Source organism: Camellia sinensis, chromosome 15, assembly GCF_055761805.1.
Source record: "Camellia sinensis isolate YWXY chromosome 15, ASM5576180v1, whole genome shotgun sequence".
In the NCBI taxonomy this organism is placed as follows: domain Eukaryota; kingdom Viridiplantae; phylum Streptophyta; class Magnoliopsida; order Ericales; family Theaceae; genus Camellia; species Camellia sinensis.
In genome coordinates, this window is record NC_138975.1 from 97,673,033 (window position 1) to 97,687,114 (window position 14,082).

Below are 14,082 nucleotides of genomic sequence, written 5' to 3' on the forward strand. Positions count from 1 at the left end.
TTGCAAAGTCTGTCACCACTGAGTTTCTGGACTTCGAAGATAATGCAAGTATGTGATCAGGGGTTGGACCACCTGCGGGCGACGCTCGGTTTATTTCAGATCTAGCGTTTGGCATGCATTATTTTGAGCATTTGCGAATGTTGGTTTTTGTACTCTCTAATTTGGGTATTGAGTCAATTATGTGGTTTTGTTTTGAGTCTATCTCTTTGTTTTGAGTCAGTCTTTTCAATTTAAAGGTCTGTCTTGTTGTATCGAGTCAGTCCTGTTGTATAGGAGTCGGGTGATCCCGGAGTTGTTACCCCGAACACCATTGTCTTATTTTGTGCTTGTCTTTTCTTTTGTTTTGAGTCTGTCTCAGCTGTGGAGCTAGTTGCAACCAAAACAATCTGATTGAAACAGCTATGGCTGTCATGCTTTTGTGCTTGTTGCTACTTTGAGCCTATTGTGCCAACAATGTTCAGAGCGAAGTGGCAATGCTTTTCAGTTACTTTTCTGTGCCTTTTAAGTCATTGCATTGACCTAAGTTTTTCGAAACCTTTTGAACATTGTGATAAAAATGGAGAGGGAGGAATTCCTTGGGTTTTGCAAAAATTTGATCAATTGAGAGAAAGAGAGGCGTGCTAAAGCCCTTAATGAATGAAATCATGTTCGTTGACGTGAGTACTGAGAAGGACCCTGGCATGATCCAGATTGGTTCCACACTATCTTCAGCGCGAGCGATTTGTCGGTCCTGTGAAGACCTGTGTGGAATCGCTCTTGAGATTGTGCAGCCTACGATCGCTCTCACCATCGAGACTTGACCCCTTGCTTTCAAACCCTGAACTCACATCCAGAATATTCAAACGGTCAACAACCATGTAAGGCCTGTGTGGCTAGATCAGAAGCAGCCCTCGTACAAGAGGCAGGAATGTTAGATCGAGAAGATCAGATGTAGTCAAAAGAAGCTTGCAAAGCCAAATCAGAAGCACCCCTCGAACTAGGGCAAAAAATGCCGGATTGTGCTCGAAGAGCCGAAGATGGACCATTCTGCAAATCAATGAAGATCAGCAAGAATGCCAAATCCCAGAAGGGAGGAAAGAAGAAAGTATTGCTGAAGGACTCCTACACCATCAGTGAACAACAGCCACTCTCCTGGATTCAGATGGCTTCGAAACCCTAAAACCATTTAACATGGACTCGTTATGCTTTTACCCATGAGAGGCTCGCTGGGCCGAAAACCCGGAAGGGCGACCTAGGCAAAAGTTAGAGCAAGAAAAAGAAAAAAAGAGAAAAATAAAAAGAAATGAAAAGAATTGAAAAGAAAAGAAAAACATAGCTCGCAAGGTTGAAAACCCGGAAGGGCGGCCTTGGCAAAAGTTAGAGCGCAAAAGGAGAGGTTAATACTCGAGTGAACCTAACCCCGAACTACGTAAGGCTTGATTCCCATGTTTGGGATACGTAGGCAACTTCATCCTGAAGTCCAGCCACAAACACTTCCAAATCGACTATGTCCATGTAATGGTTTTGATCATCCTCGCCTTCTCTGTATCCGAGAGTTTCAGTTGTGATCGTCACTTTGAGGACTGGTTACGGTATGCTGTGGTCCATCCAAACAAGGGGCAACTTTCCGTTGCCAATGCGCCACGACGCCATTCAAATAAAGGGCAAATTTCCGTTGTCGTGCAGTGTCGTTCAAGCAAGGGGCAATTTTTCCATTGTTATGAATCTGAGGTTGCGGATCTTGAAAATAGGTTCCGTGCTCGTTGATCAGTGGCCGTTTGCAAAAAAAATAGTTTTTGAGAGTTTTTACTGAGGTTGGCTAATTGTCTCGAAAATTATTCCATTTTTCCAAAAAACTAGACCATCTCTTAGACCCGAAAAAGGGAAATTTTCAGTGCTCATAGCCTGACTTGCATGATTTTAAATTAGAAAATCGAACAAGTGTGTTAATCTAACTCTCATATTGATCAAAATTGTTTTAGTAGAAAACCAAAAACAAAAAAATGGTCAAAATGATGAACTAGGGGCACAGTTGAGTCAGGTGTTCTGTCTTTTCCTCATTGTCAACATACTTGCCAAGAAGGGAACTCTATCTTCCAGAGAAGGGCACAACTGAGGTTAATAACAAAGGGCTGAAAGCTCTCTCATCCTCCAAGCAGCAAGGTATCAAGCCAAGTGCGAAGCATAAATTGGGATAGAACAAGGTACTCCATTCTCTCTTCCGGGACATCGATTACATGTCACCAGAGGAAATAGTTGTGGGCTAATATTGTTGGGCGTGAACCCGTAACTTCTTGTTTACTCATCAACCACCCAGGGGGGGATGAAAAATGAGAGATTGAAGAATAGAGAGATGTGCGCTGAGAGAAAAAGTGAGAATAGGGCTTTTTCAAGAAAAATAGAGAGTGAGTGCCAGAGTGATGTGAGAATTACAAATAAGAAAGGGTGGGAAACAATACCCAGAGAACCAGGCTCCCTGTGCGCATCTGAGTGTCGTGTCTTTCTGTTTTATCTCGATTCTTGTTTTGAGTTGTTTCGAGTGTTACTCGATGTATTTTAGGTTGTTTACCTTATTTTTATGTTGTTGAGTCTTTTTCGCTATGTTCAGTAGTAGGTTCAGTACCCAGTCGAAAACTCATTTCTTATTTCAAAAATAAGTGATTTTGTGCTCAGAGTGCTGTGTCATTCTTCACATTCGTGCAAAACAGAATTCGTTCTTTCATAAAACCGCAGGGTTTAACCCGGTCATGTGAGAACAGTGTAACCAGGACCTGTCTAAAGCTATGGGTTCTAAACTACGATGCAAAAGAAAAGAGGTAGGATTCAGAGCATCTGAGGTCTGTGTTATGGGCTGTGAGTTCAGAATAAGCAATGTTCAGAATGGGCTGTGTGTTAAGAATCAGCAGTGTCTTGCATGAGCCGTATGTTCAAAATAAACAGAGTACTGTGTTACGAGCTGTGTATTTGAAATGAGCAGTCTACGTGTTGAACATATTGGGAACTTGTGATTAGTTCCACTGCCAGTGCCTTCTGGTGTTGATTTTGAGACTTTGCACCTGTGTTACTTCAATTTTATTTATCGAGTTGTTGCTCATTTGTTTATCGAGTTGTTGTTCATTTGCTTATCGAGTTGTTGCTCATCGAGTTTTTGCTCATTTGTCTATCGAGTGGCTACTCCTTTTGATTACCAAGTTGTCGCAATTTTGTTTATCGAGTTGTTGCTCTTTGCTTATCGAGTTGTAAACTTGTTAAGGTCTTATTGTTGCTTATTGAGTTGATTTATTTTATTTGCTACATTGGTCTACCTGACCTGGCGACACATTCATGTTCAATTTCCAATTCAATTACATTGTTATGTAATATGATGCGATGCGATGTATGAAATATGAGATGCAACATTTTTTAGTAAAAAGTTTGTTTCATTCTATCATCTTTTCAAGTACATAGTTTTTAAGAAAACAAAACCTGCCTGTGGCAGTACAATGTGCTCAATCTACCAGCAAAAAGAAAAGCAAAAAAGAAGAAAAGCAGCGAAAGTCTAGATCAATATCAATGGGTCTCAAGCGTGAGAGTCTGTCCTCGTCCTCTTCTTGGACGAAGGTCCAGGAGTGTCGTCGCCGGCTCCACCATCTGAGCCCGAGCTCGAATCATCCCCGGTCTCAGCCTCCGACGACTCTGCCTTTGCCGCCGTCTCAGACTCGTCATCATCTGGAACTTGTGCCCGGGAGCTGCTCCCAACATGAGTGCGCCCAGCCTTGGTGCAGGGGTATACTGTGGTCCCTCGTCCTGCTCTCCCTCCTCCTCGGGCAGATGCAGATGGTCCAACTGGAGCACCCCATGCAACTGACATTTGGAACGGGGCCTTAAAAGGACAAATGGCAAATGCATCAGTTGCAGATAAAACAGAATACAGTGTATGAGTACAGTGTATGAATGTTGTGAGTAGTGTATCGGAATAGAATACGGTGTGTGAGTACAGTGTATGAATGTTGTGAACAATATATCAGAACATAATACAGTGTGTGAGTACAATGTATGAATGTTGTGAACAGTATATCAGGACAAAATACAGTGTGCGAGTGCAGTGTATGAATGTTGTGAGCAGTATATCAGAACAGAATACAGCGTGTGAGTACAGTGTATGAATGCTGTGAACAGTGTGTCAGAATAGAATACAGTATATGAATGCCGTGATGAACGCTGTGAAACACTATGCGGGTTACAATGTATCAATGTCGTGAAGGCTATGTATCAAGTGCTGTGTTGGTAATGAGATGCATCAGATTATGTAGGGTTTGAGCTTATGGTTGAAAAAGCTTACCGGGATACTATAAATAGCCAGCAGGTCGAGGCTCTGCTATAGCGTCCCCATCACAGAGGCAGTCAACTCCAAGGACTGGCGTGTATACTCGGTAGAAGCCTGCAAGGGTATTAGAAATATCAGTATTCTACGGAATATCAAGAGAAATGAAATGACTTTACATGATGCAAAATGCAGTACTACATACCGGGGGCAAGCCGTGGAATCCGACTAGCTCGTGATCAGCCGGAGGGAGAGCAATGGGGATCTGGTAAGTCTCCCCACCCTACCCTCGGTAGGTCATCACCGTAGGTAAAGCTGGCCACTCGCCTCTCTGCTCTCTCCAAGATCTGCTCCTGCCGCGAGCCCGAGCTGCCCGCCGTGCTCCTACTCCGACCGCTGGGATTGCAGGCCTCTCCCTCTCAGCTCGGTGAGGACTAGTCAGAGGTGGCATCAGATAGGCCTGGATATACTCAGTGTAGTTGCCCTCGCCTCTAAAGCCCTCTGAGTCCCAACCGATCGTATAATCGGCCATCCCCTGTGGGATGTACACCTCTGTCTGCCTCATGGTCGTGGGAGGCAGCTCCGGAACTGTCTGCTCTAGCACGCCTATGATCTGCCGCATGAAGCGCACGCCTAAGTACCAGGCGCGGTAGACAGGGCCCTCTGGCAAAACTCTGAATCGGGCTGTCTCTCGGCCACCAACATACCGGTCCCGAACTGCGCCAGGCAATGGAGCCCAAGGCTGCCAGGTAATCTTCAAATACAATACAGTTTGTTACCTACTAATATTGAAAGAGCAATGTAAAGTGAAGCTTAAATGAACTGTAACGTTTGACATACATCGGCTGCGGTGACGGTGTCGAAGTAGCGGCGAAAGAACATGAAGGACTCCAGCGGCCTCCGCTCACACCTCATGTCGAAGCGATGAGAGAATGGGACACCAAGGGGAATCTCCTCGTCTGGCACTGGGGCAAGCCTCAGGAAGTAGGCATACACCCACAACTGTACAATGTGATAGAACAGATATGAGCATGCTTACAGTATGTAGATAAAGTAGAAAGCGGTATGTGCAGTGTATTGTGCAGTGTGTGCAGTGTACATAGTACAGATAATGTAAAACAGAACTGAAAAGACAAGAAAAGGCAATATGCACCTCCCAAGCTCGCCAGTAACCTCCGAGCAACTGTCTGCTGAGGCGGGAGGACGAGATCATGTAGCCATAGAGAGTGGCTAAGCATGCGCCACCCCAATCATAACGGCGGATCTGCGCCACATCCACCAGTACGCTCAGCAAGTAGAGGGCGATGGTGTTCGCCTAGTCGGCAAAGAGCGTGGTCCCCTGTAAGAACATGATGAAGCCCCGGGCGTACTGTTCCTCCTCCTCCAGGGTAGTCGGCGCCTGAATCCGAAAATAAGCCTCGAACCAAGAGTATTGTACGAACCCTGCTCGAGCAAGAGGTGGCTGGGTGCCGAGAAGGTAAAGCTGAGCAGCGTCCCACTCGTCCATGTCAGTATCAAAGGGGATCAGATCACCCCCCACTCCGATGCTTGTGACCATGGAGAAATCGAAGGTAGTCATCGTCTTCTCCCCAGCGGCAGAAAGGTGGAAGGAGTCTGTGGTGTCCCACCACCTCTCCTCCAATGCAGCAAGAAGCGGTTTGCTCGTAGTAAGGCGCGAGGGCCCCATGCAGAAGGTCCCAAAGCCACCCGGTCAACGATGCGACGCGTCAGGTAGCTCCATGTACCAACCTCGGGCAGCAACGTTTCCATACCCCTGGAGGGCATGGGAATCTCCCTGTGGTCAAAACAAATAGTTGCGAAGCAGTGTTACAAATACAGTGTTGAATGCGCTCAGAATCAGTGAAATTGCAGTGTATATGCACGTGTTCAGATTCAAGCAGATATCGGGTGCGGGTGTCCTCATAGTAAACTACAGCATATGATGTATCAGTGTGTGTGAGTGGTTCAGTGAAATGCAGTGTGTATACACGTGTTCAGATTCAAATAGATATCGGGTGCGGGTGTGCTCGCAGTGAACTATAGCGTATGATGTGTCAGTGTATCATGGTTCAAGCAGTTAAAGAACAAGTTTGACTATTGCAGTTATATGTTCTACATTGCAGAAAATGAAACTGAAGAAGAGTATACCATGGAAGCGCCGAAGGACAGGTGTGACTCTGGCTCACGCAGTAGAAGCTCCGGTGCCACACCCCTCGCAAAGCTGCTGGAGTGGCGGATGCCATCGGGAGGCAATACGTGAATCGCCAGCCTGTAGGTCACCGAGTCGAACGACCAAATGTGAAGAGGCAGGAGCCCGGCCTCTGGGTCCACATCCATCGTTGGGGGAGCCCCGCCCTATGGGAGATCGTCTGCCATGACGAGAATAGTGTGAAAATGGCCAAAAGTGTGAAAACCGGGCAAGAATGCAAAAAGTCAAGTGAAAAGTCAACCCCGAGAGGTCAAAAAATGGACAGAAAGGTCAGAGAGCGGAAAGGGCACAAGGACTAAGGAAAACTCGGGGGAAACAAACCCTACTTGGTGGAAATCAAGAAAAATGCACTGAAACCAAGATTCGTTCGGTTCAAAACGTGCAAAATGCGAAGGATTTCGCGAATCGAATGATGAATAGGGCTCTAAAACACGAGAAAAACAAGGATCGAGGGTTGGAAAATAACCTAGAGAAAGAGGGGAGAAGTTTTCGAGCTTGGGCAAGTGAAGAAATAAGGGCTAGAAGCCCTATATTTAAAGTCATGTGGCCAAAGGACAAAACTGCCCCGATACAGGCATTTTTGGCCGGTCGGCCAAATAGATGGCCGATGACCTTGTTTTGTGGCCGATGGATGGCTAGTTGTCTTCCCCGATGGCTGGTGAACCTCCTACACCCTTGTTTGGGTCATTTATGTGGTTTAGGACCTTCTTTGCTCAACACAGTGCAAGAGAGTGCATTTTCGAAGCTTGACCGGCCTTCGTGTTGACCTCAAGCCGTGTCTTATGTGTGTGGTACTTAATACGTATGCTGTGTATTCTGTTTTGTATCCTTCTGTCTCTTATGAGATTCGGAAGTTGCTCCACATGCGTTATGATACAACGTTTTGTCGTGAACGCGCGTGGGTTATACGTCATTTCACTCGCATTGTTATGCACGCATTTTGTGCGTTGTCGCACACACCATGCTTGCATTTTTATGCATCTTCTTTAGGTAGCATTGTCATGCGTACCTCACATGCATTGTCATGCACTCCTACTCGTATTATTATGCACATATGTTATGCGTTGTCACACATGCCACACTAGCACTGTCATGCATTTCTCTATCTTGCATTGTCATGCATGTGTCATTTGCATTGTCATGCATTTCTCTTATCTCGCATTGCTATGCGTGTTTCATTTGCATTGTCATGCATCTCTCTACTGCATCATCTAGTATGCCTATTGCATTGTACATAGCATACATTCCATTCCATCCATTGCATATAGAATATATATTGCATTGTAGTTTGCATGCATTTACTGCATTATCCATCTATGGCTTGCGCCTTTCCATGTTGAGCTTGGTCTGGTATGTGCCCATACTTTTCACGTTGAAGCATAGTTATGAGATTATGTGTACGCACCTAGTGTTGAGGGTGTCGACACCATTTCTCTGTCAGACGTAGTTTGATTTTGCATCTCCTCCACCCGCGTTGTTTCGCATTCTTAGGTTGCATTGTCTTGCATCCTCCCGTCCACCCGCGTTGTTTCGCATTCTTAGGTTACATTGTCTTACACCCTTCCATCCGCGTTGTTTCGCATTCTTAGGTTGCATTGTCTTGCATCCTCCCATCCACCAGCGTTGTTTCGCATTCTTAGGTTGCATTGTCTTGCATCCTCCCGTCCACCCGCATTGTTTCGCATTCTTAGGTTGCATTGTCTTGCATCCTCCTGTCCACCCGCATTGTTTCGCATTCTTAGGTTGCATTGTCTTGCATCCTCCCTTCCACCCGCGTTGTTTCGCATTCTTAGGTTGCATTGTCTTGTATCCTCCCACCCACATTGTTTCATTCATAGGTTGCATTGTCTTCCACCCTTCCACCCACGTTGTTTTGCATTCTTAGGTGGCATTGTCTTGCATCCTCCCGCCCACATTGTTTCATTCATAGGTTGCATTGTCTTGCACCCTTCCACCCGTGTTGTTTTGCATTCTTAGGTTGCATTTTCATGCATCCTCCCGCCCACATTGTTCCATTCATAGGTTGCATTGTCTTGCATCCTTCCACCTGCGTAGTTTCGCATTCTTAGGTTGCATTATCTAGTACCCTTCCATTCAAGTTCCTATACACATTGCATGCGTTATAGCGTTATGCTTTACTTATATGTATTCAAGTTTCTACACACATTGCATGCGTTATCGCGTTATACTTTACTTATATGTGTTGAAGTTTCTATACACATTGCATGCGTTGTCGCGTCATGCTTTACTATATGTGTTCAAGTTCCTATCCACATTGCATGTGTTGTCGCGTCATGCTTTACTTATATGTATTCAATTTTCTTTACACATTGAACACGTTGTCGCATATGCTTTACTTATATGTGTTTATGTTTCAAATCACATTGTTATGCGCACACTCGGGTTGCGTTATTATGCACCCCTTCCAGCCGCATTGTCGTGCACCTCCTCACTTGTGTTGTCACACACCTTTCAATTGCATTGTTATGCATGTTTCTAACAATATTGTACCTATTAAGTTTCTTTCTCTTGGAGGCACGATATTGTATGTACGGTTCATTTGAGACTGGCACGACCAGACGAACCACGCAGGTATTGTATTCTCCGCATCAAAAGTAGCGAGAATTACATAATTCTCTTACATCCTCTCTGCATTGTAATGTAGTTTGGCTTATACTAGCTTAAAACTGTTGCATGTTCTGCTGCGTTGCAACTTTCTTTGCATGATCGTAAGTTATGCTTGGCTTTGTGCATTGTTCTTGCATTTTGCCCCTGCCTTCGGGCGCATACCTTTGTCTATAACTTGTATGCTTTGTCAAAGTCTTCCATCTTGTCAAAAATGGGTTGTCTCTGGGCTTTGACATTCACTCCCGTCATTGTTATGACTTTCGAGTTCTTTCAAAGAGGGGCAACTGTAGACACCCGATTTTTGACCGTCCTCAAGACTTGGACGTCACCGTTTGAACACTCGGTGATCATCCATGCTCGTGTTCGTTTTGAGTTCTTGGAAGTTTCGGCAACGCGCCTTGCCTCAAGATCTCTCAACTTGACTGTTTTGTGCTTGGTTGGACCAAACACTTGTTGGTTTTTGTTTTGGATGGCAGGGAATGGCTTGTTGGCTATCCCCACACCTCACCGGCCATGGCATGATGCCACCGGCCAAAGGTTGTGGCCGGTCGGCACCTTTTGTGGTCGGTCGGATACCTTTGTTGGTCAATTGGCCATTTTGGCTGGTCGACCCCCTTCCGTCTGCTTTTGTAGATATTTTTATGCCAGCACAATTTTCCCTCTCCATACACGTGTATGGAGTGTATGGAGGGATTTGCCATTTGTTTAGCTTCTCTTGGAAGCTTTAGAAATTGCATTTCTATAAGAGGGGAGGCCCTCCTCCCTTCTTAGAGGTTCTGAAAATTAGGGTTAGAAGTTTTATATCTATCTATCTATCTCTATATCACCCTCCCTTTTGATTTGTGTGTGTATTTTGTGACCTAAAGGTGTTTTTGTTCTTAGTTTGGCACTAAGACACCTAGTGTTACACCATCCTTGGTTGCTGAGGCTCTAAGGAGTTGTTATCAGGGTTCTTGGGCTGGTTTTGATCAAAGAAAGGTGCTGGAGCCTTGTTCTTGAAGGTGGTCTACAAGGGTGAGCATCTTTACTTTATATTCCCCGTTCTTGCTTAGGCTTTTTGCCATTCTTGCTTATTGTTTTAAGCTTCGACTATAACTGATAAAAGTTCTGATTTTGTGTGTTTTAGAACTTTGTTTAAGGTCACTTTGAGGTTTGGGGTTGTCTCCCCCCTCCAAGGCCTTGTTAGGCCTTGTTTTAGGCCATACCTTTTGGCCATTGTTTTGGTCTTTGCATGACCACTTTCAGTGGTGGAGAGGGCTTTGAGGTCCTACATGGGAGAGGGTTGTCCCCTCTCTTTGTTGTCTTTAATGCTATCATAAATGGCTTGTGTTGTAGCATGTGTGCCTAGCTTGCTTTAGCTTCATTTCAGTAGGTATTAGGCTTTGTTTTGCCATGTTATACCTCTGTTTGAAGTTGGTTTAGACATGCCGTGTATGCTTCATACACTTGTCTTGTAATCCTATGTTTTAGCCTTAACATGCATCATGTTGTAACATGTGTTTTTAGCATGATTTTGGCTCAATCCCATGAAGCTTTTATGCATGTTTTGGCATGCTTGAGGCTTGATTTTGGTTGTTTGAGTAATCCACATTTTGCTTTGTATAGCTACCATGCAATCTAGCTTGTATGCTTTGAGTGTTGGCTCTTCTACCATGCTCTATTTGCATCATTTCAATGGTTTGGCATCATTAGTTATGATATTTCAGTCCTTGTTTCATCCTCACATGCTTGCATTTTATCACTCCTTTAATGCTTTAAAAGGTTGGTGTCTTATGCTCCATGATTGGGTCATTGTGCATGCCTTTAGATTTAGGCCATTTAGACGCCATCTAAGTGGGTTTTGGGGCTTATTTTGGCATGATATGATTCTGTGTTGCATTGAATAATCCATGTCATGTTTGGTTGTGATAAGTGTAGAGCAATGCTCCTTTTTGTAGCTTTGAATGCCCTTTGTTTTGGGTCCCTTTCTTAGCATGTTTTGGCCTTATTGCATGCATGCTCTAACCTTGTTTTGGTCTGCCTTGGGACTATTTTAAGTCCTCTTGGCCATTTGGGGCTTGGTTGATATGGTCATGGCTTGAACCCCTTGGCTAGCTTCAAGTTTTGGACTCCCTTGCATGCTTTACTTGGGTAGTTTGATTGGTTTGGCACCACTTTTAATATGATTTCAGAGCTTAGCATGCTTGTCATTTGTCCATATTAGTCTCTTTTAAATGTGTTTAAGAGTTGCCTCTTTTATGCCTTAGATGATAGGCCTTTGTGCATACATGTTTGCATATCTATTCCATGCTTTTGTTGCATCATATTGGCCACTGATTTTGTCATGCTTGAGAGCTACCCATGTTAGTGTAAGTCCATCTCACCATGTTACGTGCTTGCCTTGCATGTTGTCGCATACTTGGCCCCTTTGCATGTTGTTGCATGCTTTGTATGTTTGCACGTCTAGATGATAGGACTATTAACATGTTATTGCATATTTAAGTGATATTGCATTTGGCATGCATCTTTGATTAAGTTACTTAACATGTTGTTACATGTTTTACATGTTTGCATGTTTAAATTGCATCTTGCATACTTGTTAGCTTGCACAGTTCTTGCATGCTTGTTCACATGCTCATATTGTATGCTTAGCATGTATGCTTAGGTTGCATAGCATTGTGCATGCATCCCATCCCACTTGATCAAAAATGATAGAGATTGGCGGGACCCCTTGTATGTGTTTGTGTGCATTTCATTTCATATTGAAATTGCACAACTTGGCATCTTAGGTCATCATGCATTGAAATGCGTGATTGGTGGCCCGAGGGTCGGGGCCTACACTCCTTTGAGTTTCAAACATGATGAGGAGGGTGGTGGTACAAATATTGCTTTAAAATGCATTGCCATATCTTGTCTATCCTCTGCTGCTGTCAAACAGGGTTCTGCAGGAAGAGATGGCCGACCAACCACATTCATTGCTGGCCAGCCATAAATTGTTGGCCGAGAGCCTCACAACTGGTCGATGACCACTTTTCCATGGCCGGTGACCATTCCTCTTGGCCGGTGACATCCCACAGTGATCAGGCAGTGATTAGTGATCAGGCAGTGATTCTGAAGCATCCCTAGGACTTGTGCAGTCCTCAGAGGTGCAGAACAGTGCAAACAGAGGCAACTATGGCATGGTAATGGATTTCTGAACAGAGCCGAGCGTGCATGCATGCACCCCTCTCCCCGAGGTTGTTTTACTACTTTCAGTAGCTTAGTTGATTTGTTTAAATTAGTTAAGGGTTGTGTAATGATTAATTACCTTGTTAGTTAGTTAATTAGGTTATTTGTATTATTCTTTTGGACCCTCCGAGAGAGGGCAATGTTGTAATAAGTGTGCATGTGTGTGATGCATGTCTTCCAACCTCCACTTCTTTCTCCCTTTTAGTTACCTGCTTTGATGGTTAGTTCTAGGTCATGTTTTGATTAGCAAACTTATGATAGCATGTTTACATACATTCATTCGTATTGCACGCACCGGGCTCGGCGCATCATACTAATTGCATAGTATTTCAATTCCAAACTTGAGTACGTGTATCGAGTTGTCGCATTTCACATGCCATTCTTAGAGTAGCCGAGCCTATCTTAGTTGCATTTTGCATGCATTGCATTAGCCATTGATAACATGAACTAGGATCATTCATAATTACTAACTAGTTTCTTGTTTTGGCTTAGAGTACACTGTGAGTGTTTGTGCTTAGCATCTTGCATGTATGTGAGTGTTAACATGAAAGTATGCTTGCCATGAGGCTAATTGCTTATGTTATATAATTGCCTGAATGCCTGTGGGTGAAGGTTGGGTTGCTTTAATTGGAATAATTTGTCGAAACCCGTGTTTTAGCCTACTTGCAAGTAGCAAACATAAAACCATTTCCAAACAAATGGATATGCGATGCTTTGTCCCAAATTAGGCGATCTAGTCTATACTTGTTTTGCTGTGCGCATCACGTACTAAAGATTAGCTAATTAACCGGAATAAGAACGCATGTGTTTTCAAAAAATAAGATATCATGTTTAGTAGTGGCCAATCTTTGATTGGGCGAGCGGGGGTTCTCATAACTGACCTTCCCCAATCGTACCCAAGTTCCCAAGCCGAGGCAACTTTGGTGATGACGGACACTTGGCCTTAGGCAACGAGTCGGGGTTTCCTAAATTTCCTAAAATAAAACATTTAGGTGGCGACTCTGTATCTGGCAAACCAGTCCATGTTTGGCACTTCTTTCAAAAATCTGTTTTCAAAATGATTTGCCAGATTTGGACTCTTTGATGATTCATCGGTCTTGCATTGTACTCTGCGAGATTAGATACAGGACCGTGACATTGAGTTCTGAACTGTAGTGAGCCCATAATGAACAAAACGGGCGGGATTCCCTCCCGGGACGTTCGGGGACGTCTACAAAAGCAAAAAGACAAATACAAAACAAAAGAGTGATGTCCGAGGTAACACCCCCGGAATCACCCGACTCCTACAAAACAGGACTGACTCAACACAATAAAACAGACCCGACTGACTCACTATGAAAAGATTGACTCAATACAAAACAACAAGACTGACCTAGTACCCAAGTTAGAAAGTACAAAAACTAGCATTCGCAAATGCTCAAAATAGTGCATGCCAAACGCCACATCTGAAATAAACCGAGCGTCGCCCACAGGCGGTCCAACCCCTGATCACATACTTGCATTATCCTCGAAGTTCACTGACCTAGTGATGACAGACTTCGCCGAGCTTGGCGGGAGGATGACTTCATTGTCGATCAAATCTTGCACTTCATAGCGAAGATGGAAGCAGTTGTCGGTGCTGTGACCGGTTTGTTGATGGTACGCACAGTACTGGGTAGCATCATGTGAGGGAAGGAGGTTACTTGGGAGAGGCTGAGGCTCGAGGGGTTTAAGATGCCCCTTTTCAGCCAGGATTTGAAGTGCCTTAGACAAAGGC